A 26,873-nucleotide genomic window follows, 5' to 3' on the forward strand; every position below is an offset into this window, starting at 1 on the left:
ACCAGCGCTACTGCTAGGCTTTTCCCTAGTAGTTCCTCATAGGAAAAAAGCACCATCAAAATACATAATACATTCTTGGGGTGATTCCTTGCCGGGGACGACTGTCTCTGCCCTTTCCTCATCAGGGGTTGGCATCCATTCTGCAATAAACTCTGCCAATGCCCAACTCTGAATAGTTAAAGTGCTCTCAAACTTCAAACCAAAGCTGGATAGCTCCAAAGCCCATTCCACTATGCTGCCAGTTGCCTTAGGGTTTCGGAGTATACTTTGCAACGGGAAACGAGTGACAACCGTGATCTCATGGGCTTGGAAGTAGTGGCACAGTTTCCTTGAGGCCATAATGAGACCAAAGATCAACTTTTGCATGCCAGAGTACATCGATCTAGCCCCCTGTAACAAGGAGCTGACGAAGTACACTGGGCGCTGCACCACTTTCTTCCTTGCCGCGTCCTTGGGGTTGCTCTCGTTGCCCTACTCATTGCTATCCTGATTCTTATCTGACTCTGTCATGATCTGGCCACCTTCTGCCTCATCTACCTCTCGCTATGCTACGAAGGCCGCACTGATGACTTGGTTGGTTGCCGCCAAGTAAAGCAATAATGGCTCTTGGGGTTTGGGTGCAACCAAGGTAGGCACAGATGATAAGTAGGCTTTCAATTCCTGCATCTGCTTCCGGGGTCCACTTCATAGGCCATGCCTTCTTCAAAACCTTGAAGAACGGCCGTGCACGCTCGGCAAACTTGGAGATGAATCTGCTTAGCAAGGCAATGCATCCCGTCAAGCGCCTCACATCCTTAACTGTCCTTGGTGCTTGGATCTGCTCAATGGCCTTGATCTTGTCGGGGTTGGCTTCGATCCCCTGATGGGACACGAAGAACCCGATTATCTTGCCAGAGGGAACACCAAATACACACTTCTCCAGATTATGCTTCAGGTTGATCTCGCGCAGATTGGCAAATCTCTCTTCCAAATCCTGGATAAGGGTGGCCTTATCCTTGGTTTTGACCACGATATCATCCATATAGGATTCTATATTCCTATGCAGCTATGGCTCAAAACTGATTTGGACTGCCCTTGCAAAAGTGGACCCGACACTCTTTAATCTGAACTGCATGCGGACAAAGCAGTACGTACCACACGGAGTGATGAATGATGTCTTCTCTTCATCTTCCTTGGACATGAAGATTTGATGATATCCTGAGTATGCATGCAGAAAGGAGAGCAAATAACATCCTGAAGTATAATCCATGATCTGGTCGATACGCGGCAAGGGAAAGGGGTCCTTTGGGCAAAGCCTTGTTGAGGTCATTGAAATCAATGCAAAGCCTCCACTTCCCGTTAGCCTTCCGGACCACTACTTGATTTGCTAACCATGTAGGATGCAGTACTCCTCTGACCAAACCAGCTCCCTCTAACCTCTTGATTTCTTCGGCAATGAACTGTTGCCTCTCCAAGGCCTGCTTCCGTACCTTCTGCTTAATGGGTCGGGCATGTGGGTAGACAACAAGGTGGTGCTCAATTACCTCCCTGGGAACACCAGAGATATCAGATGGTTGCCAAGCAAAAACATCGATATTCCCTCGCAGGAAGGCAACGAGCGTGCTTTCCTATTTGTCATCGAGGGTGGCGCTGATAGTGAAAGTACCGTCAACGCCAGCCAGACCTGCCAGGACCTTCTTCACTTTGGGTGTAGTAATCTTGGATCTCTAGCTGTTGGAACACTTCGGCACATCGTCAACGGGTGTCATGCACTAGGAGGGGCACGCTTCTCGGACACGGCTACCTCTTGAGCACTGGTTGGCTTTCCCCGAAGATGAAGGGATGACGCAACAAAGTAGCGTAAGTATTTCCTTCAGTTTTTGAGAACCAAGGTATCAATCCAGTAGGAGGCTAGGCTCGAGTCCCTTGTACCTACACAAAAACTATAGCTCAACGCAACCAACGTGCTTAGGGGTTGTCAATCCCTTCACGGTTACTTACGAAAGTGAGATATGATAGAGATGATAAATAATATTTTTGGTATTTTTGGTATAGAGATGCAAATTAAATAAAGTAAAAGCAAAGTAAAAGCAAAGCAATAAGAAAGTGATGGAGATTCATATGATGAGAAAGAGACTCGGGGGTCATAGGTTTTACTAGTGGCTTCTCTCAAAAGCATAAGTATTCTACGGTGGGTGAACAAATTACTGTTGAGCAATTGACAGAATTGAGCATATTTATGAGAATGTCTAGGTATGATCATGTATATAGGCATCACGTCCGAGACAAGTAGACCGAAACGATTCTGCATCTACTACTATTACTCCACTCATCGACCGCTATCCAGCATGCATCTAGAGTATTAAGTTAAAAACAGAGTAACGCTCTCAGCAAGATGACATGATGTAGAGGGATAGTTTCATGCAATATGATAAAAACCCCATCTTGTTATCCTTGATGGCAATGGTACAATACGTGCCTTGCTGTCCCTTCTGTCACTGGGAAAGGACACCGTAAGATCGAACCCAAAGCTAAGCACTTCTCCCATGGCAAGAACAACCAATCTAGTAGGCCAAACCAAACTGATAATTCGAAGAGACTTGCAAAGATAACCAATCATACATAAAAGAATTCAGAGAAGATTCAAATATTATTCATAGATAGACTTGATCATAAACCCATAATTCATTGGTCTCAACAAACACACCGCAAAAAGAAGATTACATCGAATAGATCTCCATGAGAGAGGTGGAGAACATTGTATTGAGATCCAAAAAGAGAGAAGAAGCCATCTAGCTATTAGCTATGGACCCGTAGGTCTGAAGTAAACTACTCGCACTTCATCGGAGGGGCTTGGATGATGATGTAGAAGCCCTCCGTGATCGATGCCCCCTCCGGCGGAGCTTCAGAACAGGCCCCAAGATGGGATCTCGTGGATACAGAAAGTTGCGGCGGTGGAATTAGGTTTTTGGCTCCGTCCCCGATCGTTTTGGGGTACGTGGATATATATAGGAGGAAGAAGTACGTCGGTGGAGCTTCGAGGGGCCCACGACGCAGGGGGCGCGCCCTCCACCCTCGTGACCACCTCGTGGCTTTATTGACGGAGGATCCAAGTCTCTTGGATCTTATCTGATGAGAAAATCATGTTTCCGAAGGTTTCATTCCATTTGGACTCCATTTGATATTCCTTTTCTTCGAAACCCTAAAACAGGCAAAAAAAACAACAATTCTGGGCTGGGCCTCCGGTTAATAGATCAGTCCCAAAAATAATATAAAAGCGGATAATAAAGCCCAATAATGTCTAAAACAATAGATAATATAGCATGGAGCAATCAAAAATTATATATACGTTGGAGACGTATTAAGCATCCCCAAGCTTAATTCCTGCTCGTCCTCGAGTAGGTAAATGATAAAAACAGAATTTTTGATGCGGAGTGCTACCTGGCATAATTTCAATGTATTTCTTCTTAATTATGGTATGAATATTTAGATCAGAAAGATTCAAGACAAAAGTTCATATTGACATAAAATGATAATACTTCAAGCATACTAAATAAGAAATTATGCCTTCTCAAAATAACATGGCCAAAGAAAGTTCATCCCTACAAAATCATATACTTTAGTCATGTTTCATTTTCGTCACACAAGAATGCTACCATCATGCACAACCCCGATGACAAGCCAAGAAATTGTTTCATAGTTCAGTAATCTCAAACCTATAAACTTTCACGCAATATATGAGCGCGAGCCATGGACATAGCACTATGGGTGGAATAGAATATAATAGAGGGGGGTTATGTGGAGAAGACAAAAAAGGAGAAAGTCTCACATCAACGAGGCTAATCAATGGGCTATGGAGATGCCCACCGATTGATGTTAATGCAAGGAGTAGGGATTGCCATGCAACGGATGCACTAGAGCCATAAATGTATCAAAGCTCAACAAAAGAAACTAGTGGGTGTGCATCCAACTTGCTTGCTCACGAAGACCTAGGGCACTTGAGGAGGCCCATTGTTGGAATATACAAGCCAAGTTCTATAATGAAAAATTCCCACTAGTATATGAAAGTGATAACATGAGAGACTCTCTACTATGAAGATCATGGTGCTACTTTGAAGCACAAGTGTGGTAAAAGGATAGTAACATTGTCCCTTCTCTCTTTTTCTCTCAATTTTTTTGGGCCTTCTTTTTTTATGGCCTTTCCCTTTTTTATTTATTCCTCACTTGGGACAATGCTCTAATAATGATGATCATCACACTTCTATTTATTTACAACTCGATACTAGAACAAAGATAACTCTATATGAATGCCTCCAGCGGTGTACCGGGATATGCAATGAACCAAGAGTGACATGTATGAAAGAATTATGAACAGTGGCTTTACCACAAATACTATGTCAACTACATGATCATGCTAAGAAATATGACAATGATGAGTGTGTCATGATGAACGGAATGATGGAAAATTGCATGGCAATATATCTCGGAATGGCTATGGAAATGCCATAATAGGTAGGTATGGTGGCTGTTTTGAGGAAGATATAAGGAGGTTTATGTGTGAAAGAGTGTATCATATCACGTGGTTTGGATGCACCGACGAAGTTTGCGCCAACTCTCAATGTGAGAAAGGGCAATGCACGGTACCGAAGAGGCTAGCAAGGATGGAAGGGTGAGAGTGCGTATAATCCATGGACTCAACATTAGTCATAAAGAACTCCGATACTTATTGCAAAAATCTACAAGTCATCAAAAACCTCGGCACTACGCGCATGCTCCTAGGGGGATAGATTGGTAGGAAAAGACCATCGCTCGTCCCCGATCGCCACTCGTAAGGAAGACAATCAAATAACACCTCATGTTTCAAATTTGTTGCATACCGTTTACCATACGTGCATGCTACGATACTTGCAAACTTCAACACAAGTATTTCTCAATTTCACAACTACTCAACTAGCATGACTTTGATATTATTACCTCCATATCTCAAAACAATCATCAAGCATCAAACTTTTCTTAGTATTCAACACACTCATACGAAAGTTTTATTACTAATCTTGCATACCAAGCATATTAGGATTTTAAGCAAATTACCATGCTATTAAGACTCTCAAAATAATCTAAGTGAAGCATGAGAGATCAATAGTTTCTATAAAAACAAATCCACCACCGTGCTTTAAAAGATATAAGTGAAGCACTAGAGCCAAATTATAAAGCTCAAAAGATATAAGTGAAGCACATAGAGTATTCTATAAAATTCCAAATCATGTATGGCTCTCTCAAAAGGTCTGTACAGCAAGGATGATTGTGGTATACTAACAAGCAAAGACTCAAACAATAGAAGACGCTCCAAGAAAAACACATATCATGTGGTGAATAAAAATATAGCTCCAAGTAAAGTTACCGATAGAAGTAGACGAAAGAGGGGATGCCTTCCGGGGCATCCCCAAGCTTTGGATTTTAGGTGTCCTTAGATTATCTTCGGGGTGCCATGGGAATCCCCAAGCTTAGGACCTTGCCACACCTTGTTCCATAATCCATCAAATCTTTACCCAAAACTTGAAAACTTCACAACACAAAACTTAAAGTAGAAAACTCGTGAGCTCCGTTAGCGAAAGAAAACAAAAGACCACTTCAAGTTACTGCAATGAACTCATTCTTAATTTATTTGTGTTATACCTACTGTATTACAACTTCTCTATGGATTATAAACTATTTTACTAGCCATAGATTCATCAAAATAAGCAAACAACACACGAAAAACAGAATCTGTCAAAAACAGAATAGTCTGTAGTAATCTGTATCTAGCGCAACATGTGGAACCCCAAAAATTCTAAAATAAATTGCTGGACGTGAGGAATTTATCTATTAATCATCTGCAAAAATAATTAACTAAATAGCACTTCCCAAATAAAAATGACAGCAGTTCTCGTGAGTGCTAAAGTTTCTGTTTTTTACAGCAAGTTCAACGAGACTTTCCCCAAGTCTTCCCAATGGTTCTACTTGGAACAAACACTAATTAAAAACAAAAAACACAACCAAAACAGAGGCTAGATAATTTATTTATTACTAAACAGGAGAAAAAAAATCAAGGAATAAAAAAAATCGGGTTGCCTCCCAACAAGCACTATCGTTTAACGCCCCTAGCTAGGCATAACAAGCAAGAATATATCTAGGTATTGCCATCTTTGGTAGGCAATCCATAAGTGGCTCTCATGATAGATTCATATGGTAATTTTATTTTTTTCTAGGGAAGTGTTCCATGCCCTTTTTTAATGGAAATTGAAATCTAATATTCCCTTCCTTCATATCAATAATTGCACCAACCGTTCTAAGGAAAGGTCTACCAAGAATAATAGGGCAAGAAGGATTGCAATCTATATCAAGAACGATAAAATCTATGCGCACATAATTCCTATTTGCAACAATAAGAACATCATTAATTATTCCCATAGGTTTCTTAATAGTGGAATTCGCAAGATGCAAGTTTAGAGAGAAATCATCAAAATCACGAAAATCTAGTAAATCACACAAAGTTTAGGGAATAGTAGAGACACTAGCACCCAAATCACACAAAGCATAAAACTCATAATTTTTAATTTTAATTTTAATAGTTGGTTCCCACTCATCATAAAGTTTTCCAGGGATAGAAACTTCCAATTCAAGTTTTCTTCATAAGATTGCATCAAGGCATCAACGATATGTTTAGTAAACGCTTTATTTTGGCTATAAGCGTGAGGAGATTTTAGCACGGATTGCAACAAGGAAATACAATCAATCAAAGAGCAATTTTAATAGTTAAATTCCTTGAAATCCATAATAGTGGGTTTAGCAACATCTAGGGTTTTAATTTCTTCAATCCCACTTTTATCAAATTTAGCATCAAGATCAACAAATTCCGAATTCTTAGAACGCCTTCTAGGTAAAGGTGGATCATAATCAGTCCCATCATTGTCAAGATTCATATTCCAAAACAAAGATTTAATAGGGGACACATCAATATCTTTTAGATCTCAATCATTATTTTCATAGGAACTAGAAGAACACGCTTTTATAAAGGCATCTTTCTTAGCACGCATCCTAGCGGTTCTTTCTTTGCACTCGTCAATGGAAATTCTCATGGCTTTGAGAGACTCATTGATATCATGCTTAGGTGGAATAGATCTATGTTTCAAAGAATCAACATCAAGAGCAATTTTATCAACGTTCCCAGCCAGATCATAAATCTTAAGAAATTTTTCTTCAATCATAGCATTAAAATTCTTTTGCGAAGAAATAAATTCTTTAATATTAGATTCAAAATCAGAGGGCATATTATTATAATTCCCATAAGAATTGTTGTAGGAATTACCATAATTATTAGAGGATTACTAGGATAAGGCCTAGGATTGAAATTTCCTCTATACGCGTTGTTACCAAAATTGTTCCTACCAACAAAATTCACATCCATAGATTCATTATTATTCTAAATCAATGTAGACAAGGGCACATCATTAGGATCAGAAGAAACACTCTTATTAGCAAATAATTTCATAAGTTCATCCATCTTTCCACTCAAAACATAAATTTCTTCTATCGCATGCACCTTTTTAGTAGATCTTTCAGTATGCCATTGAGAATAATTAACCATAATATTATCTAGGAGTTTAGTAGCTTCTCCTAAAGTGATTTCCATAAAAGTGCCTCCCGCGGCCGAATCTAAAAGATTTCTAGAAGCAAAATTAAATCCACAAATTCAAACCATCAGTAGGGCAATTACGTATCCTTAATTTCATTCTCTCCCAAGCTAGTGCAACATGTTCATGATCAATTTGTTTAAAATTCATAATATCGTTTCTAAGAGAGATGATCTTAGTCGGAGGAAAATACATAGAGACAAAAGCATCTTTGCACTTGTTCCATGAATCAATACTATTTTTAGGAAAAGACGAAAACCAAGCTTTAGCACGATCTCTAAGCGAAAAAGGAAATAGCTTCAATTTAACAATATCATTATCCACATCTTTCTTCTTTGCATGTCACACAAATCAACGAAGCTATTTAGATGGGTAGCGGCATCTTCACTAGGAAGGCCGGAGAACGAATCTTTCATGACAAGATTCAACAAAGCAGTATTAATTTCACAAGATTCAGCATCGGTAAGAGGAGCAATCGGAGTTCTAAGGAAATCATTATTATTGGTATTGGTGAAGTCACACAATTTAGTATTATCTTGAGCCATCGCGACAAACAAGCAAACTAAGACACGAGCAAACAAAAAGCAAAGAGGCAAAAGAGGCAAATAGAGAGGGAGGAAGGAGAGAGAGAGAGGGCGAATAACACGGCAAGGGTGAAGTGGGGTAGAGGAAAACGAGAGGCAAATGGCAAATAATGTAATGCGGGAGATAGGGATTGTGATGGGTACTTGGTATGTTGACATTTGCGTAGACTCCCCGGCAACGGCGCCAGAAATTCTTCTTGCTACCTCTTGCGCACTGTGTTGGATTTCCCCGAAGAGGAAGGGATGATGCAGCAAAGTAGCGTAAGTATTTCCCTCAGTTTTTGAGAACCAAGGTATCAATCCAGTAGGAGGCTACGCTCGAGTCCCTCGTAACTACATAAAAACAATAGCTCAATGCAACCAACACGCTTAGGGGTTGTCAATCCCTTCATGATCACATACGAAAGTGAGATCTGATAGAGATGATAAATAATATTTTTGGTATAGAGATGCAAAGTAAACAAAGTAAAAGCAAAGTAAAAGCAAAGCAATAATAAAGTGATGGAGATTGATATGATGAGAAAGAGACCCGGGGGCCATAGGTTTCACTAGTGGCTTCTCTCAAAAGCATAAGTATTCTACGGTGGGTGAGCAAATTACTGTTGAGCAATTGACATAATTGAGCATAGTTATGAGAATATCTAGGTATGATCATGTATATAGTCATCACGTCCGAGACAAGTAGACCGAAATGATTCTGCATCTACTACTATTACTCCACTCATCGACCGCTATCTATCATGCATCTAGAGTATTAAGTTAAAAACAGAGTAACGCCCTCAGCAAGATGACATGATGTAGAGGGATTGTTTCATGCAATATGATAAAAACCCCATCTTGTTATCCTTGATGGCAACGATACAATACGTGCCTTGCTGCCCCTTCTGTCACTGGGAAAGAACACCGTAAGATCGAACCCAAAGCCAAGCACTTCTCCCATGGCAAGAACAACCAATCTAGTAGGCCAAACCAAACTGATAATTCGAAGAGACTTGCAAAGATAACCAATCATACATAAAAGAATTCAGAGAAGATTCAAATATTATTCACAGATAGACTTGATCATAAACCCACAATTCATTGGTCTCAACAAACACACCGCAAAAAGAAGATTATATCGAATAGATCTCCATGAGAGAGGGGGAGAACATTGTATTGAGATCCAAAAAGAGAGAAGAAGCCATCTAGCTATTAGCTATGGACCCGTAGGTCTAAAGTAAACTACTCACACTTCATCAGAGGGGCTTGGATGATGATGTAGAAGCCCTCCGTGATCGATGCCCCCTCCGGCGGAGCTCCGGAATAGGCCCCAAGATGGGATCTCATGGATATAGAAAGTTGCGGCGGTGGAATTAGGTTTTTGGCTCCGTCCCTGATCGTTTGGGTGTACGTGGATATATATAGGAGGAAAAAGTACGTCGGTGGAGCTTCGAGGGGCCCACGAGGCAGAGGGAGCGCCCTAGGGGGGGCGCCCTCCACCCTCGTGACCACCTCGTGGCTTTCTTGACGGAGGGTCCAAGTCTCCTGGATCTTATCTGATGAGAAAATCACATTTCCGAAGGTTTCATTCCATTTGGACTCTGTTTGATATTCCTTTTCTTCGAAACCCTAAAATAGGCAAAAAACAACAATTCTGGGTTGGGCCTCCGGTTGATAGGTTAGTCCCAAAAATAATATAAAAGTGGATAATAAAGCCCAATAATGTCTAAAAAGTAGATAATATAGCATGGAGCAATCTAAAATTATAGATACGTTGGAGACGTATCAGACATCTTGTCGGAGGTCCTACAATCCCTCTTCTTTCCATTGCTTTCCTTGGCGGGAGCTGCTGCTGCCGCTGCCTCTGCTACGACTGCATCCCGATACATCTTTTCCACACAGATAATTGCATCCTTCTCATCTGACGGGATAGTGAGGACTCCCAATGGCACATGCATTTTCAGGGTGTTGTAAGCATAGTGGGATGCTGCCATGAACTTGGCCAGGGCTGGTCGTCCAAGAATCCCATTGGACGGAAGGGGGAGATCAACCACATCAAACACAATATTCTTAGTCCGATCATTCAGCTCTCTACCAAACGTCACCGGCAACATAATCTCCCCCTTAGGATGCCTCCTGCCGGGATTAACTCCTTGAAACATGCCAGTGGACTCTAGCTCCTCTTCTCCTATCTGAAGCTTGCTAATAACTGCGGGGGAAATCAGATTCAACCCGGCCCCGCCGTCCACTAGCATCTTTGTGACCTTGAGGTTGCGAATTGTTGGGGAGACCAACAATGGTAAACACCCTACCGTTGTGGTGTGATTAGGGTGATCCTCTTCGTAAAAAATGATGGGTGTGCGGGACCATTTGAGCAGTTTCCGGGCCTCTAGCGCTGGTTCCATAGCATTGAACTCCCGTGCACATCGCTTGAGTTGCAGTTGAGAGGAGTGCAAAGATGCATCCCCATCAATACATAGGGCATTAGTGGCCTTCTGAAATTCTTGCTCACTAGTTTCCTCCTCATTCACTCCATCACTGGCATCATCACAAGTTTCCTTCCCTTGGCCCTTGGCGGGTTTTCCTTGGTTCCGAAAGGGTTTGCCAGGGCGATTTGCTTCACCGCCTCGGCCCTTACCGCCAGCAACATTCTGACCTTTTTCCTTATCACGCTTATCATACTCTGCCCTCTGTTTCTTGACAAACTACTCAACCTGATAACACTCCTGAAGATCGTGGCCTTTGGTCCGGTGGATCTTGTAGTATGGCCCATCACATTTCCCAACTTTTTCCATGGCAGCGGCTTCCCGGTAGGTAGTGCACGCGACAGCTTCCTTGCCGGGGGCCTCAGCCTTGGCCATCTTGCCGGTACTAGGTGTGCCCGAACCTACTACACTCATCACCGCCTTATCTCTTGGCTTCATACTGTGCTTCTTGCCCTTTCCTCTGACCGGTTGATTCATCCTCATCCTATGAATCAACATTAACGCAATCTTCCTCTCCGGGCAACTTCCTCCCTCCTTCCATCCGGGCACATTTATCCACCAGTGTATATTGTTCTTTCACAGTCTTGGGCAACCGCATGTTCCTTTTGGAATGAATGCGGCAGTTGCGCACATTGGACTGGAAAGCTGCTATAACGGCTGCCGGATGGACATTTGGAATATTTATATGATCTATACTGAGTCTCTACAAATACTTACAGAGGGTTTCTCCTTCCTTCTACTGGAGAAGCTGCAGGTCGCTGGGTCTGCCGGGCTCTTGGGGGCCGTCGGTGAAGGCACCGATGAACTTGTGGCACAGGTCTGCCCGTGACGAAATGGAGTTCTCCGGTAGGTGCATCAGCAAAGACCCCACGTTGGACATGAGGGCCAAAGCGAAGTAGTTGGCGAACACCTTCTCATCTCTTCCCCTGACAGCCTGAACATCGATTGTGTAGATGCTCAGGAACTCTGTCGGGTCCAGCCTCTCATCATACTTCTCAGGTATCTATGGCTTCAACGTGCGAATGGACGGCCAACAGACTTTTCGCAGCTCACATGTAAAGGTAGGGCAGCCGACCTCGAAAGGTAGGAACCCGCCAACACCGAGCGCAGATTCGTCGAAGTTGAGGGCGTCGCACCCGTTGGTCAAGCGGGGGTAGTTGCGGCGCCGTTCGGCGACGACCCGCGCTTCTCCCTCCTGCCTGTCTTCCGGGGTTCAACGTTGGCCTAGACGTGCTCGAGGGTCAAAAGAGGCCATCGAGATGTAGTCGGGGTCTTGATTCTGTTGTGTCCTCGCTGGCTGCCGTGGTGTGGACAGAACCATGGGGACAGCCCCTTCGTACGGCTAACGGCGCGAGCGGTGGCTGTTGCTTGGGGAGGTTCCAATGGGCAAGATCGTCGCGAGCCCCCAACTTCGGTGAAACCGAGAAGGCTTTGGATGGTGGCACGCCACTCGTCCATCTGCTCGGCTGCTGGCAGGAACCTCAGCAATAGATGTCGATAACGTCGACCACACTGTCGCCTGGCTCTGGATGGTGCTAGTGGCGGCGGCGACGGTGGCGGCACCGTGCCCGCACTGCTGTGGGACGACCACAGGGGCAGCGGGGTCATGTGGCGGTGGTGCTTGAAGATCAGCAGCTCCGTTGAGCACAGCGGCTTGGTTGGCTCGTCCGGGAGGTGGCACATGCGCCGTGGCCGCTCCCGGGATGGGGCGACCTGATAGAGGCAAAGGTGTCCCGATGTTTCGATGAGATAGATAACATTTTTTGTGGGAGTCGACTTTGACGATCCGACTACGAACGTGCGAAGATGTCGCGCCTTAGCAATCGCTAAACCAACTTCCGAGGGTTATTGACCATGCCGGAGCACGATCAACCTGACCATGAGGCTCTATTTCCTGCGAGCAAACAAAGAACAAGCAAAAACTGAGATTGCAATCTGGATATTGCGAGTAAAAGAGGAAAGCTTTATTAATGAAGGTGGGGTTTTGTAACGTCTTGGTCTGGTCATTGGACACAAACGAAGTACACGAAGTTGCAGCTATGGCGAACTTTTAATCTAAACAAAACCCAAAGTCTAAACGATGCCCTAAGGGATGTATATATGGAGAAGAGAGGGGGGGTAATTTCGTGGCCCTTGGAGGAGGTGTCCGAAACCAACCCTAACTATTGTTTCCCCACACATACGGACTATAAAAACTGCCTATAATCAAGTATTTCGAAATTACATGGGCCTGGCCCACAAATAAGGTGACGCAACACCTAGAATAGCCTCTGGACGAAATTTATGAAGTGGCATCTTGTATATTTCGTCCAAGGCTTCATGCACTCATTATGGTGGCTTCAAAATCCTGGAATCATCACTCGTAACTCAATTCTTCTTCCCCTTGCGCATGCCATCATCTCCATGCTTGAACTTTCTCCAAGGTTCATCTTTCTTGTCCAAGCTAGGCCCTTCATTTGTAAGCAAAACAAATGTATCCAATTCAGGCAGCATCATATTCTCATGAACATTAGAATCGTTACCAAGAAACGAAAGTACCTGACAATTCAATTGGCGTGCACGAGCTCTGGTAATTGGTGAAGTATGTATAGTAGCAGGGCTGTGAGTGTAACAATGGTATTGATGTCCTCATCATCCTCCCTTCTTGAAATGAAGTCGTCCTCGATGAAAGCTCATCTTTTTCACCCATATAAGGCTTCAAATCTGTAATGTTAAAAGTGGGACTAACCCCAAAATCTATAGGCAGCTCAAGTTTATATTCATTATCATTTATTTTCTCTAACACCTTAAAAGGACCATCAGCACGTGGTATTAGCTTTGATTTGCGCAAATTAGGAAATCTATCCTTACGCAAATGTAACCAAACAAGATCTCCAGGTGCAAACACAACATGTTTTCTACCCTTATCTCCATCTAGTCTATATTTAGCATTCATATGCTCAATGTTTTCCTTAGTTAAATCATGCATTTTTAAAATCAATTCAGCATGTTCCTTAGCATCAAAATTAACCTTCTCCGAAGATGGAAGAGGCAACAAATCAATAGGTGCAAGAGGTAGGAAACCATACACAATTTCAAAAGGGCATATCTTAGTAGTAGAATGCAATGAACGATTATAAGCAAATTCAATATGAGGCAAGCATTCTTCCCACATTTTCTTATTATTCTTGAAAACAGCCTTAAGCATAGTAGACAATGTTCTATTGACTACTTCAGTTTGTCCATCAGTTTCGGGGTGGCAAGTAGTACTAAAAAGCAGTTTAGTCCCCAACTTAGCACATAAACATCACCAAAAGTGGCTAAGAAATTTAGTGTCACGATCTGAAACAATAGTATTTGGCACACCATGCAAGCGAATAATTCCATGAAAGAACAAATCAGCAACATTAACAACATCATCGCTTTTATGACATGGTCTAAAGTGTGCCATTTTCGAGAACCTATCCACGACAACAAATATGCTATCCCTCCCCTTCTTTGTTCGAGGTATACCTAAAACAAAGTCCATAGATATATCCTCCCAAGGAATACTAGGTACAGGAAAAGGCATATATAAACCATGAGGATTGAGTCATGACTTAGCTTTTTGACATGTAGTGCAGCGAGCAACAAAACTCTCAACATCCCGTCTCATCTTTGGCCAAAAGAAATGTGTAGCAAGTACGTCCTGCGTCTTCTTCACGCCAAAGTGTCCCATTAGTCCTCCTCCATGCGCCTCCTGCAACAACAAAAGACGAATGGAGCTAGCTGGAATGCATAGCTTGTTAGCACGGAACACAAATCCATCATTAACGGCGAGCTTCTTTACAATTCTGCATTACATCTTTAAAATCAGCAGCATGCACATATTGATCTTTGATGGTCTCCAAACCAAATATTTTGAAGTCAAGTTATGAAAGCATAGTATAGCAATGAGACAATGCATCAGCAATAAAATTTTCTTTACCCTTCTTGTGCTTAATAACATAAAGGAAAGTCTCAATGAATTCAACCCATTTAGCATGTCTACGATTCAATTAAGCTTGACTTTTAATATGTTTCAAAGATTCATGATCAGAATCTATAACAAATTCTTTGGTCCATAAATAATGTTGAAATGTCTCTAAAGTTTGAAAAAGAGCATATAATTCTTTATCATAAGTAGAATAATTCAGACTAGGCCCACTCAACTTTTCATAAAAGTATGCAACAGGTTTGCCATCTTGTAATAACACACCTCCTAATCCAATTCCACTAGCATCACATTCAAGCTCAAAAGTCTTATTAAAATCAGGAAGTTGGAGTAAAGGAGCATGTGTCAACTTATCTTTCAATACCGTGAAGGCTTCTTCCTGTGCGGTACCCCAAACAAAAGGCACATCCTTCTTTGTAAGCTCATTGAGAGGTGCAACAATGGTGCTGAAATCTCTCACAAAACGCCTATAGAATCTAGTGAGGCCAAGAAAACTCCTCACTTGTGTGACCATTTTGGCCCGCGGCCAACTCTCAATAGCTTCAATCCTGGCTTTATCAACTTCAATTCCCTGTGGAGTAACAACATAGCCATGAAAAGATACTCGGTCGGTGCAGAAGGTACACTTCCCAAGGTTACCAAAAAACGTGCATCACGTAGAGCAATAAAACCAGCACGTAAATGTTCCAAATGTTCCTCCAAAGATCTACTATAAATCAGTATATCATCAAAATAGACTACCACAAATCGTCCAATGAAAGCACGTAAAACTTCGTTCATTAGTCTCATGAAAGTACTGTAACATCCCAAAATTCTAAATTTTGGAATGTTAAAATAAATAGATAGATTGATTTATTGTTTCATTGTTGTGTGATTGATTGAGTGAAATTTGAAACTTTTTTAAAGTTAAATGAGAGGGAATAAAAGGACTTTCCCAAACTTTCACCTTTTTCTTTTTGATCCCAATGAATTCAAATTCTTTTCATCACAAAACCCTGGAGAGAAGATGACATGACTTCTTCCATTTATTTAAATGACAAGGGGTGTTGAAAATATTTGAATTTCATTTGAGAATATTTCCAATTCTGAAACTTTATGCAACTCAATGATTTTCACGAGAGGAGATAAAATGACTTCTTCAAATTATATGAAATATGAGTTGGGAGTTTCAAAGGATCAAATTCAAAGTTCTTTTGGAATTATTTTTCAATTTGGAGTTATTTGGATTTTATTCAAATCATTTTTCTCCAAAAATAAAATACATGGAAAATAGGGTAACATGATTCCCTACAACAGAAAATTGGAGAGAAATAAATTTGATTTCATTTTGGTATTTTTAAAATGATTTTTGTTGGATCTTATTAGAGCAGGAGCACTATTAGAATTATTAGAATTTGTGTGTATTTTACTTAATGCCAGAAAAATGCTCATGTCGTAGAAAATCTTTTTCTGAAAATTTTGATATATAATATGCCTATATAAAAATTTTATTTTATTTTGTTATTTGGTTTTCCTTCTGTTTCTATTTTAAAAAAAACTGTATGTGCGGCCCATATTTATTTATCGCCTACATGCGCAGTATAGTAGCTTCTGGCGCCCCATTATTTTTCTCTTAAATAGGCCTGGCCCAGCCAGCCTTTTTTTTCTCTTAGGCCGAATTTTGTAAAAAAAAAAGACTGCATCGCAGCGTGCGCGCGGCCGGCCGAAGGCCTTTAGGCCCATCCGCCTCTTTTCTTCTCTGTTTCGTATATTTTCGTCTACGTTTAGTCCCACATTGCCTAGCCTGTGACCCCTAAGCCTCTTTTGCACCAATAAATATAGACCCATAGAGCCTCCAAAAATCATCCAATTCGGGTTAAATCAATATTTTGGTTTGACTAGATTCATTTAAGAAAAAAATATTTCTCCTCCGACGCGATTTTTGGAAATTGTCTCCTTTCTCCAAAGTTGTCTTTTCTCTGCCTTATAAAGGTATCTTTCTTTGTTTTTTTTTCTTCTTATACCTCCGTAGTTTATTATTTTTTAGACTAATATGATAAAATAATTAGCTTATCAATTAGTTTACGTATTTATACATTAGACCCTAGCCCGTAGCTATTTTTTTCTTCCGTAAAACAGCTTGGCCCTGATTTTTCAGATAGCCATAACTTTTTACTCGTTTGTCCAAATCCAACGAAACCAACGCCCACTTCTTCGTTATGATCTCCTCTATCCAGTAATCCAACTCAAACATGTTTTTGAAAAGTTTAAAACTTAAATTAGATCAGATTTGAATTCAAACTTTGTTTGATCATAACTTGAGTTTCGTAGCTCCGTTTGAGTTGATTCTTTTTGCAAATCGAAACTCTTGACCTAAACTTTTTGATAAGGCCAAATTCATATAATTTTGGTACTGTTAGAAATTGTTTTATGTTGCAAGAGTTATTTTCTTGGTTTTGATGTTTTCCGAATTGTCTTCTTCGATCTTTCTGATACTTTGAGTGATTGCTTATGTGTGGTTACTATTGCTTGCTTACGATAGATTGACAGGAGTGTGACGAGTAGAACTATCAAGAGTTTTGAGTGCGAATCATCTTCATCAACATTGCAGGCAAGTTCACACTTTGATCATATCCTCTTTCATACCCAGTTTTATTGCATTAGATCAATCCTCAAACATTGCATGATTATGATCTAATTAAATTGTGGGATTGGGAAGTAGTTGAGGTAGTACCTATTACCTGTTGTAGTATCAAACCTTTGGGAGTTACTTCTACGTTTTCCTATTATGCCATGCTATGCTAGTAGACGTGGATTGGGTGAGTGATATCCATGACAGATGTGAGTTTGTTAATTAATGGTTTATCTAAGGTGGCAACTTAAACACACATCTGGGTGGATTGAGGTACCTGGTTATTCCAGGATTGCCTGTCTAGGCACCTGGGTAGACCAGGATTGCCTGTTTTTTTTATGGACCGCCACCCAGGCTCAAAGGGATCATGAGATTTTTCATACTAGAAACTTCCGTGTGAAGCCACAAGCTATTATGGGCTCTAGCATAGTTGATTAAGTCATGCGAACTCTTACAGGGTAGAGTAGTAGATGTAGGGGAAAGTAGGTGTAACGGTCTATCCATCGTAAGGTGCTACCGCTTCTGAAAGACTATGTCGCGGTCATCCGTTTCTCAAACACCATGTAGTGCGAGAAATCCAACGGAGGCGATCGAGTCTTGTGGGGAAAAGTGCGCAACCTCTGCAGAGTGTATAAACTAATCATGATTAGCCGTGTCCCCGGTTATGGACGTCTTGAGTATCTAGTTCTTGGATTATCATGTTGATCTCATAACGTTACTTAAATAATTGGTTGGGTTTTAATGATGTTACTTAATTGGGATTGAGAATGCTGTCAACCATTCTCAATGTTCAAAAACCACCATGATAGTTAATTAAAATGTATTCTTTTGCAGTAGGGAAAAATTGGCTTTTTGCAAAAACATATAACCATAGAGATTTTCCACCAGCCATATATGCTTATAGTGATAGCCATTGTTCATCATTCTCTATGGTGTCAATTTGCCAGTACATTCAATGTACTGACCCTTTGTGGCTGCAACGTCTCATGTTGCCGGATTTCTTACGACGATTAAGTGATATGTTAGGGTTACGATTTCTACACTCAACTTTGCCGTTGGTGTTGATGGGAATCCACAACCTTGTTACTTCGCTATTTTGGATTGAGGTAATAGTATCTTACGTTACTTATACATGTGATTTACCTCTGTTATAAATCCTCTAGTACTGTGTGTGTCAGCATACCGATCCAGGGATAACACTTAAGCACAAAGAGTTGATCCATTTGGGTCGGGTCGCTACAAGATGGTATTAGAGCACATGTTGACTGTAGGACGTGACCCTAGAAACTAGCAAGCCCATAGCAAAGATTTTTTCTCTACAACTTTCCCTTTCAAAAAGATATTTTACCTCTCTTCTCTTCTGAGCTTATTCAAAAATTCTATTTTAGTGAGACTATACCCTTTTTCCCTTTGGATCACTCAAGATTCAACGGATGAGACCACTCCAAGAAGTACAAGATATTGGACAACTAAGACCGCTTCAGAATGAAGAGGATTTTTACTGTGCATCTGAATAATGGAAACTACAACGGTTGAAGACCGAAGACAAGTAGAATTTGAAGGCTCTAAAGAATTCCCAGATTTGTATGACCTAGGAAGGCTACCCTTATGGAACTTGGCAGACTATGGAAGTTGTCAATACCCGAGATCAAGGTGTATCGGAGAAAGACCGGAACATGGAGCATTAGAACTCGAAGTTTTGTCAAGGAAAAACCCTAAGGAAGGAGATATCAACTATGGAGAGATAGCTCATGGAAATGACAAGAGCAGAAACACAGCTATCCATGAAGTTATCTCCCGCTTATGCTATTGTCACCGTGCTGAGTTAAGCATGTATATGCATGGAAGGATTGGATGGTAGAAGGCTGATGGAGCACCCATCAGCAATATGAAGTTTTAACCTTAGCCGGTGTATCACCAGGATCTGGAGTATTACATCAAGAAGTTAAGATGGAACCACAAGAAGCCATATTTGAAAGGAAGCATTTCGTAAAGAACTCGGGACCTAGAAGCTGAAAGTAGCCAAGCTGGAGGAGCAAAACCTCGAGATACAGGAGATTAGTCGAAGGACCGTAGTGCCATGGTTCATGTCAAGGATGTTGAAACCCGGAAGTTTGGAAAGCAACTCCAAAATATTAAAGGACGTAACCAGAGACTTCGTGTCAACAGAGATGATCTGGCAAAAGAACTTGAGAAGGACAAGCATGATCGGAAGAAGCCCATCGGAGATATGAACAAGGCTTGAAGAGTTAGACGACGTTGAAGATTTATTGACCTTTAGAAGACCAAACCCCTGTTATACACTTACGTTAGATGTGACGTTTGTGAGCTGTCATTTGTTTGTTGTTTTCCCGATAGCCACAAATAAAATCTGTCTTTTCAAAACTATTGTTTGTATTGTGTGCATCCCTCTCCCTCTCTCTTATCTTACCCCAAACCCATGGACCCAATAGAGGATGAATGAAGATGATCTTATATTTTCCGGACCAATGAGTTAATTGGAGACGGACCAATGGATTCAGAACGTGGAGGATCACATGGAGAATAACCCTATAGTTGGAAATGATATGACCCAGCATTCTCTTCGGTGCTTTGAAAGAGGTGCTGCTACTTGGTGGAGGATGTACCAAACCATCAATGGATGGCAAGGAGTAACCACTTGGAAAGAATTTAAGTTGACTCTACAAAGATCTCACCTTGTGTCCCAGAATTTGAAGCCTTATGGAAAGGATATGAAGAAATCTTATGCATGCAAGATTTGTGGAGAAATAGGACACACCCATAAAGAACACAAGGATGAATGCCCTAATTGTGAAGGAAGTCACCTAGTTGAAGAATGCCCAATTAGGAAGATTACTTGCTTCTTGTGTGAAGGGACTACCCACTATCCTGCTCAGTGTCACATTTACCCCATGGTACAACGAACCATCCAACAGAAGAAAGAAGTAATGAAAGGATCCCTCATGGAAATTTTAGAAGAAACTGTGATGAAGGAAGAGGTGCGGGACACACCTAAAGAGGACCCGAGTAAACCCTGCACTAAGTCTTGCTATTCATGTGGAGAAGAAGGACACATCTCCCAAAATTGTTTGAATGGGGATCTAGTAGAATTCCCGACGGAGGTATTAGAGTATGACTCACAAGAAATAGAATACATGATTGGAACGGAAAAGTCCAGGAAGAGAAGTAGATTGGATTCCAGGAAGGACTTGAGTCATATCACCTGTTACAGGTGCAAGGAGTCAGGGCACTACCTCAACAGTTGCCCAAAAAAGGAAACCTCGAGACTTGTCAGAAGTAATATGTTTTCGTTGTAATGAAGCAGGGCACTTTGCCAGAGATTGTCCCAAAGAGAAGGAAACTTGTGCTAGATAGTTGAGTTTGCAACAAAAGAAATGGAGTAGTAGAAGTGAGGACATTTTCTTTTATATTGAGGTGTTGAGTTGAGACATGTAATGGAAAAGCGAGAGATTGTAATCACTTGAGAATGAATAAAGTTAGCATCGTTGGTACTGATAAGGATTTTATGAGTTGTTACCCTATGAAAAAGGATTTTGACCATTTCTGAAGATATGAGAAATATGGTTTATGGAAGATTTGTGCATTTTAAGGGTGGTAGTACCCTGTAAGAACCCTTGACCCCTGGAAAAGATAAGGATACTTCACTGAGTGGATTTTAGACAAAATGAATACGAGTTTTGTCTCGATATGTTTGATACCCCAAGAGTGTGTGGGATGAAGTTGGAGACCGTCAGTTGTTTGGACCAAATGTGATCAAGGAGTCAGAAGAGAATGTTAAGTTGATACGAGATAGACTGAAGGTACCTCAGTCCAGGCAGAAGAGTTATAAAGACTAAAAAAATGCAAGGAGGTAGTCTATGAAATTGGAGATAGAGCATGTCTTCGTGTGCCCCCTCTGCGAGGAGTTAAATGATTTGGAGTTAAGGGACAGTTGGCCCCGAGGTTTGTAAGACCATACCGAGTTTTGGAGCGTATGAGAGAAGTGGCATACAAGTTGGAGTTACCCGAAGGACTGTTAGGAGTTCATGATGTGTTTCACGTTCCCCAGTTGAAGAAGTGCCATGCAGAGATGGCCAGTATTCCCCTGTAAGGACGCTTGACCCTGGAAAGGATAATGATGTTCCATGAAGTGGAATATGGACTTCATAAGTATAAGTTTTATCTCGGTATGTGGGATATCCCATGAGGATGAAGAGATGAATTACTATTGGATATAAAGGAGGTATGATGTTGGAAATATGGATCAAGGGAAATTCCATGATGAGTCTGAGTAATCATGTCCTAGTTTGGTGCCAATAGAAGGAAGGAAGACAGTACAATTGGATGGATTTAAGAATACTAGGAAGTTGGAAGTTGGAATAATGATCAGTTGCCCGATGATAAGTTCAAGGACTGCAAGTGATAAGATGGGCCGTAACCCACAGGCCCCAGGACCTACCAAGAAGCAAGCACATCCTTGCTGAAGGAAGAACCCTGGAGGAAGATACGAAGTTTATCGGCAGACAATTTTATAGGAGTTACGCAAAACCTGAGAGATTGTGAAGGAACGATAGATGTTTGTTTGGCTTGCAAAATCAATGGATTTATCCGAACCTTGGTTCGTCGACAAGAGAAATTCTGAAATGCTTGTGAGGATGACCGAGTGTTAGAATGCGAGATTCGCTAAACCGTATACAAGGTAATGATTTGCGTGCGGGATGGATTGATCACCATACCGACTTACTCTTATTATTCGCCTTGCTATATGGGATGGTAAATCTGAGTGACTTACCTATAGTTGAGAGACGGCGATCAAAATCCTGTTTAAACCTTAGAATGGTATAAGAATTTTTCCCTTCTACACGGCAGTTGTTGCCAACCGTAGGTTATACGGTGAGGTTCAACCCAGACCCATTTCCTGTAGGAGAAACCATAAATTGTTGACCACGATGAGATATCGATAGTTGTTTAGTTTTGGCGCCAGACTCGTCAGCTAAGAAGACCCAGTCTCGGAATAACCTTACCCGGAAGAAAGGATACAAAAGAATTGAGGAAAAAGTTATGCCACTACCGGAAGAGCCCAGAGAAGGAATTATCCTTACAATCTGAGAAGACCGACACTGTCAAGAATAAGGATGGAGTATATGAGTTTTAATGGAACCGTAACAATGATTTTAAGGGTGGTAGCACCCCAGACCCCAGAGACGATTGATGAGATTTTGAGAAGACCCCAAACCCAACCTATTTCTTTCTAGCCTCTCCGAATCTCGAGGACGAGATTCATTTCTAATTTTTGGAATGTTAAAATAAATAGATTGATTGATTTATTGTTTGATTGTTGTGTGATTGATTGAGTGAAATTCGAAACTTTTTGAAAGTTAAATGAGAGGGAATGAAATGACTTTCCCAAACTTTCACCTTTTTCTTTTTGATCCCCATGAATTCAAATTCTTTTCATCACAAAACCCTGGAGAGAAGATGACATGACTTCTTCCATTTATTTAAATGACAAGGGGTGTTGAAAATATTTGAATTTCATTTGAGAATATTTCCAATTCTGAAACTTTATGCAACTCAATGATTTTCACGAGAGGATATAAAATGACTTCTTCAAATTATATGAAATATGAGTTGGGAGTTTCAAAGGATCAAATTCAAAGTTCTTTTGGAATTATTTTTCAATTTGAAGTTATTTGGATTTTATTCAAATCATTTTTCTTCAAAAATAAAATACATGGAAAATAGGGTAACATGATTCCCTACAACAGAAAATTGGAGAGAAATAAATTTCATTTCATTTTGGTATTTTTAAAATGATTTTTGTTGGATCTTATTAGAGCACGAGCACTGTTAGAATTATTAGAATTTGTGTGTATTTTATTTAATGCCAGAAAAATGTTCATGTCATAGAAAATCTTTTTACGAAAATTTTGATATATAATATGCGTATATAAAATTTTTATTTTATTTTGTTATTCGGTTTTCCTTCTGTTTCTATTTAAAAAAAAACTGTACGTGCGGCCCATATTTATTTATCGCCTACATGCGCAGTATAGTAGCTTCTGGCACCCCATTATTTTTCTCTTAAATAGGCCAGGCCCAGCCAGCCTTTTTTTTTCTCTTACGCCGAATTTTGTAAAAAAAAAAGACTGCACCGCACCGTGCGTGCGGCCGGCCGAAGGCCTTTATGCCCATCCGCCTCTTTTCTTCTCTGTTTGGTATATTTTCGTCTACGTTTAGTCCCACATTGCCTAGCCTTTGACCCCTAAGCCTCTTTTCCACCAATAAATATAGACCCATAGAGCCTCCAAAAATCATCCGATTCGGATTAAATCAATATTTTGGTTCGACTAGATTCATTTAAGAAAAATATATTTCTCCTCTCCGGTGCGACTTTTGGAAATTGTCTCCTTTCTCCAAAGTTGTCTTTTCTCTGCCTTATAAAGGTATCTTTCTTTGTTTTTTTTCTTCTTATACCTCCGTAGTTTATTATTTTTAGACTAATATGATAAATTAATTAGATTATCAATTAGTCTACGTATTTATACATTAGACCCTAGCCCGTAGCTATTTTTTTCTTCCGTAAAACAGCTTGGCCCTGATTTTTCAAATAGCCATAACATTTTACTCGTTTGTCCAAATCCAATGAAACTAACGCCCACATCTTCGTTATGATCTCCTCTATCCAGTAATCCAACTCAAACATGTTTTTGAAAAGTTTAAAATTTAAATTAGATCAGATTTGAATTTAAATTTCGTTTGATCATAACATGAGTTTCGTAGCTCCGTTTGAGTTGATTCTTTTCGCAAATCGAAGCTCTTGACCTAAACTTTCTGATAAGGCCAAATTCATATAATTTTGGTACTGTTAGAAATTGTTTTATGTTGCAAGAGTTATTTGCTTGGTTTTGATGTTTTCCGAATTGTCTTCTTTGATCTTGCTGATACTTTGAGTGATTGGTTATGTGTGGTTACTATTGCTTGCTTACGATAGATTGACCGGAGTGTGACGAGTAGAACTATCAAGAGTTCTGAGTGCGAATCATCTTCATCAACATTGCAGGCAAGTTCACACTTTGATCATATCCCCTTTCATACCCAGTTTTATTGCATTAGATCAATCCTCAAACATTGCATGATTAGGATCTATTTAAATTGTGGGATTGGGAAGTAGTTGAGGTAGTACCTATTACCTGTTGTAGTATCAAACCGTCGGTGTCAAAACCGGCGGATCTCGGGTAGGGGGTCCCGAACTGTGCGTCTAGGCTTGATGGTAACAGGAGGCAAGGGACACGAAGTTTTACCCAGGTTCGGGCCCTCTCGTTGGAGGTAAAACCCTACGTCCTGCTTGATTAATATTGATGATATGGGTAGTACAAGAGTAGATCTACCATGAGATCAAAGAGGCTAAACCCTAGAAGCTAGCCTATGGTATGATCATTGATGTGTATGTTGTCCTATGGACTAAAACCCTCCGGTTTATATAGGCACCGGATAGGGTTAGGGTTACATAGAGTCGGTTACAATGGTAGGAGATTTAAATATCCGCATCGCCAAGATTGCCTTCCACGCCAAGGAAAGTCCCTTCCAGACACGGGACGAAGTCTTCAATCTTGTATCTTCATAGTCCAGGAGTCCGACTGAAGGTATAGTCCGGTTATCCGAACACCCCCTAATCCAGGACTCCCTCACAAACCTTTGGGAGTTACTTCTACGTTTGCCTATTATGCCATGCTATGCTAGTAGACGTGGATTGGGTGAGTGATATCCATGACAGTTGTGAGTTTGTTAATTAATGGTTTATCTAAGGTGGCAACTTAAACACACATCTGGGTGGATTGAGGTACCTGGTTATTCCAGGATGGCCTGTCTAAGCACCTGGGTAGACCAGGATTGCCTGTTTTTTTTATGGACCGCCACCCAGGCTCAAAGGGATCATGAGATTTTTCATACTAGAAACTTTCGTGTGCAGGCACAAGCTATTATGGGCTCTAGCATAGTTGATTAAGTTGTGCGAACTCTTACAGGGTAGACTAGAAGATGTAGGGGAAAGTAGGTGTAACGGTCTATCCATCGTAAGGTGCTAGCGCTTCTGAAAGACTATGTCTCGGTCATCCGTTTCTCAAACACCATGTAGTGCGAGAAATCCAATGGAGGCGATCGAGTCTTGTGGGGAAAAGTGCGCAACCTCTGTAGAGTGTATAAACTAATCATGATTAGCCGTGTCCCCAGTTATGGACGTCTTGAGTATCTAGTTCTTGGATTATCCTGTTGATCTCATCACGTTACTTAAATAATTGGTTGGGTTTTAATGATGTTACTTAATTGGGATTGAGAATGCTGTCAACCATTCTCAATGTTCAACAACCACCATGATAGTTAATTAAAATGTATTCTTTTGCAGTAGGGAAAAATTGGCTTTTCGCAAAAACATATAACCATAGAGCTTTTCCACCAGCCATATATGCATATAGTGATAGCCATTGTTCATCATTCTCTATGGTGTGAATTTGCCAGTACATTCAATGTACTGGCCCTTTGTGGCTGCAACGTCTCATGTTGCAGAATTTCTTACGACGAGTAAGTGATACGTTAGGGTTACGATTTGTACACTCAACTTTGCCGTTGGTGTTGATGGGAATCCACAACCTTGTTACTTCCGCTATTTTGGATTGAGGTAATATTATCTTACGTTACTTATACATGTGATTTACCTCTGTTATAAATCCTCGAGTACTGTGTGTGTCAGCATACCGATCCAGGGATGACACTTAAGCACAGAGACATGATCCATTTGGGTCGGGTCGCTACAAGTACTAGGTGCATCAGTTACCCCAAAAGGCATGACTAACCACTCATATAAACCAAACTTAGTTTTAAATGTTGTTTTCCATTCATCTCCCAATTTCATACAAATTTGATGGTATCCACTACGCAAATCAACTTTGGAGAAAATTGTAGAGCCACTCAATCCATCAAGCATATCATCTAGCCTAGGAATAGGATGACGATAACGAATAGTAATATTATTAATGCCTCTACAATCAACACACATACGCGACATACCATCCTTTTTAGGCACTAGTATAATAGGAACAGCACAAGGACTAAGAGATTCACGTATGTAACCTTTGTTGAGCAGCTCCTGTACTTGACGCATAATCTCCTTCGTCTCCTCTGGATTGGTACGGTATGGTGCACGTGTAACACCCCGAGACCGATGTGCCAGGTGTCGTCCAGTTATTCGCTGTTGTTGCCTCGTCATTTGCTTGCGTGTCGCATCTTGTCATGTCATCATGTGCATTGCATCATCATGTTTCTAGAACTTGCATCCGTCCGGGTTTCCCCAGTTCTCTCTGTTGTCCGTTCCGAGTCCAGACACACTTGCACGCGCCTGCGGCATGTCCGAAATAGTATTTTATAAGTGGCTGGAAAATGTTCTCGGAATGGGATGAGAATTGACGTGTGGTCTTATTATAGTGTAGGTAGACCAACTGTCAAGTTTCATCGCATTTGGAGTTCGTTTGATGCCCCAACAATTAACTATAGCGACAGTATAGCCGGTCTCTTCGTCCGACGTTTTCGGTCTCTGAAAACAGTCACCGGGTC

This window comes from Triticum urartu, chromosome 5A, assembly GCF_056163025.1.
Source record: "Triticum urartu cultivar PI428250 chromosome 5A, HENAU_Tu73, whole genome shotgun sequence".
NCBI lineage: Eukaryota > Viridiplantae > Streptophyta > Magnoliopsida > Poales > Poaceae > Triticum > Triticum urartu.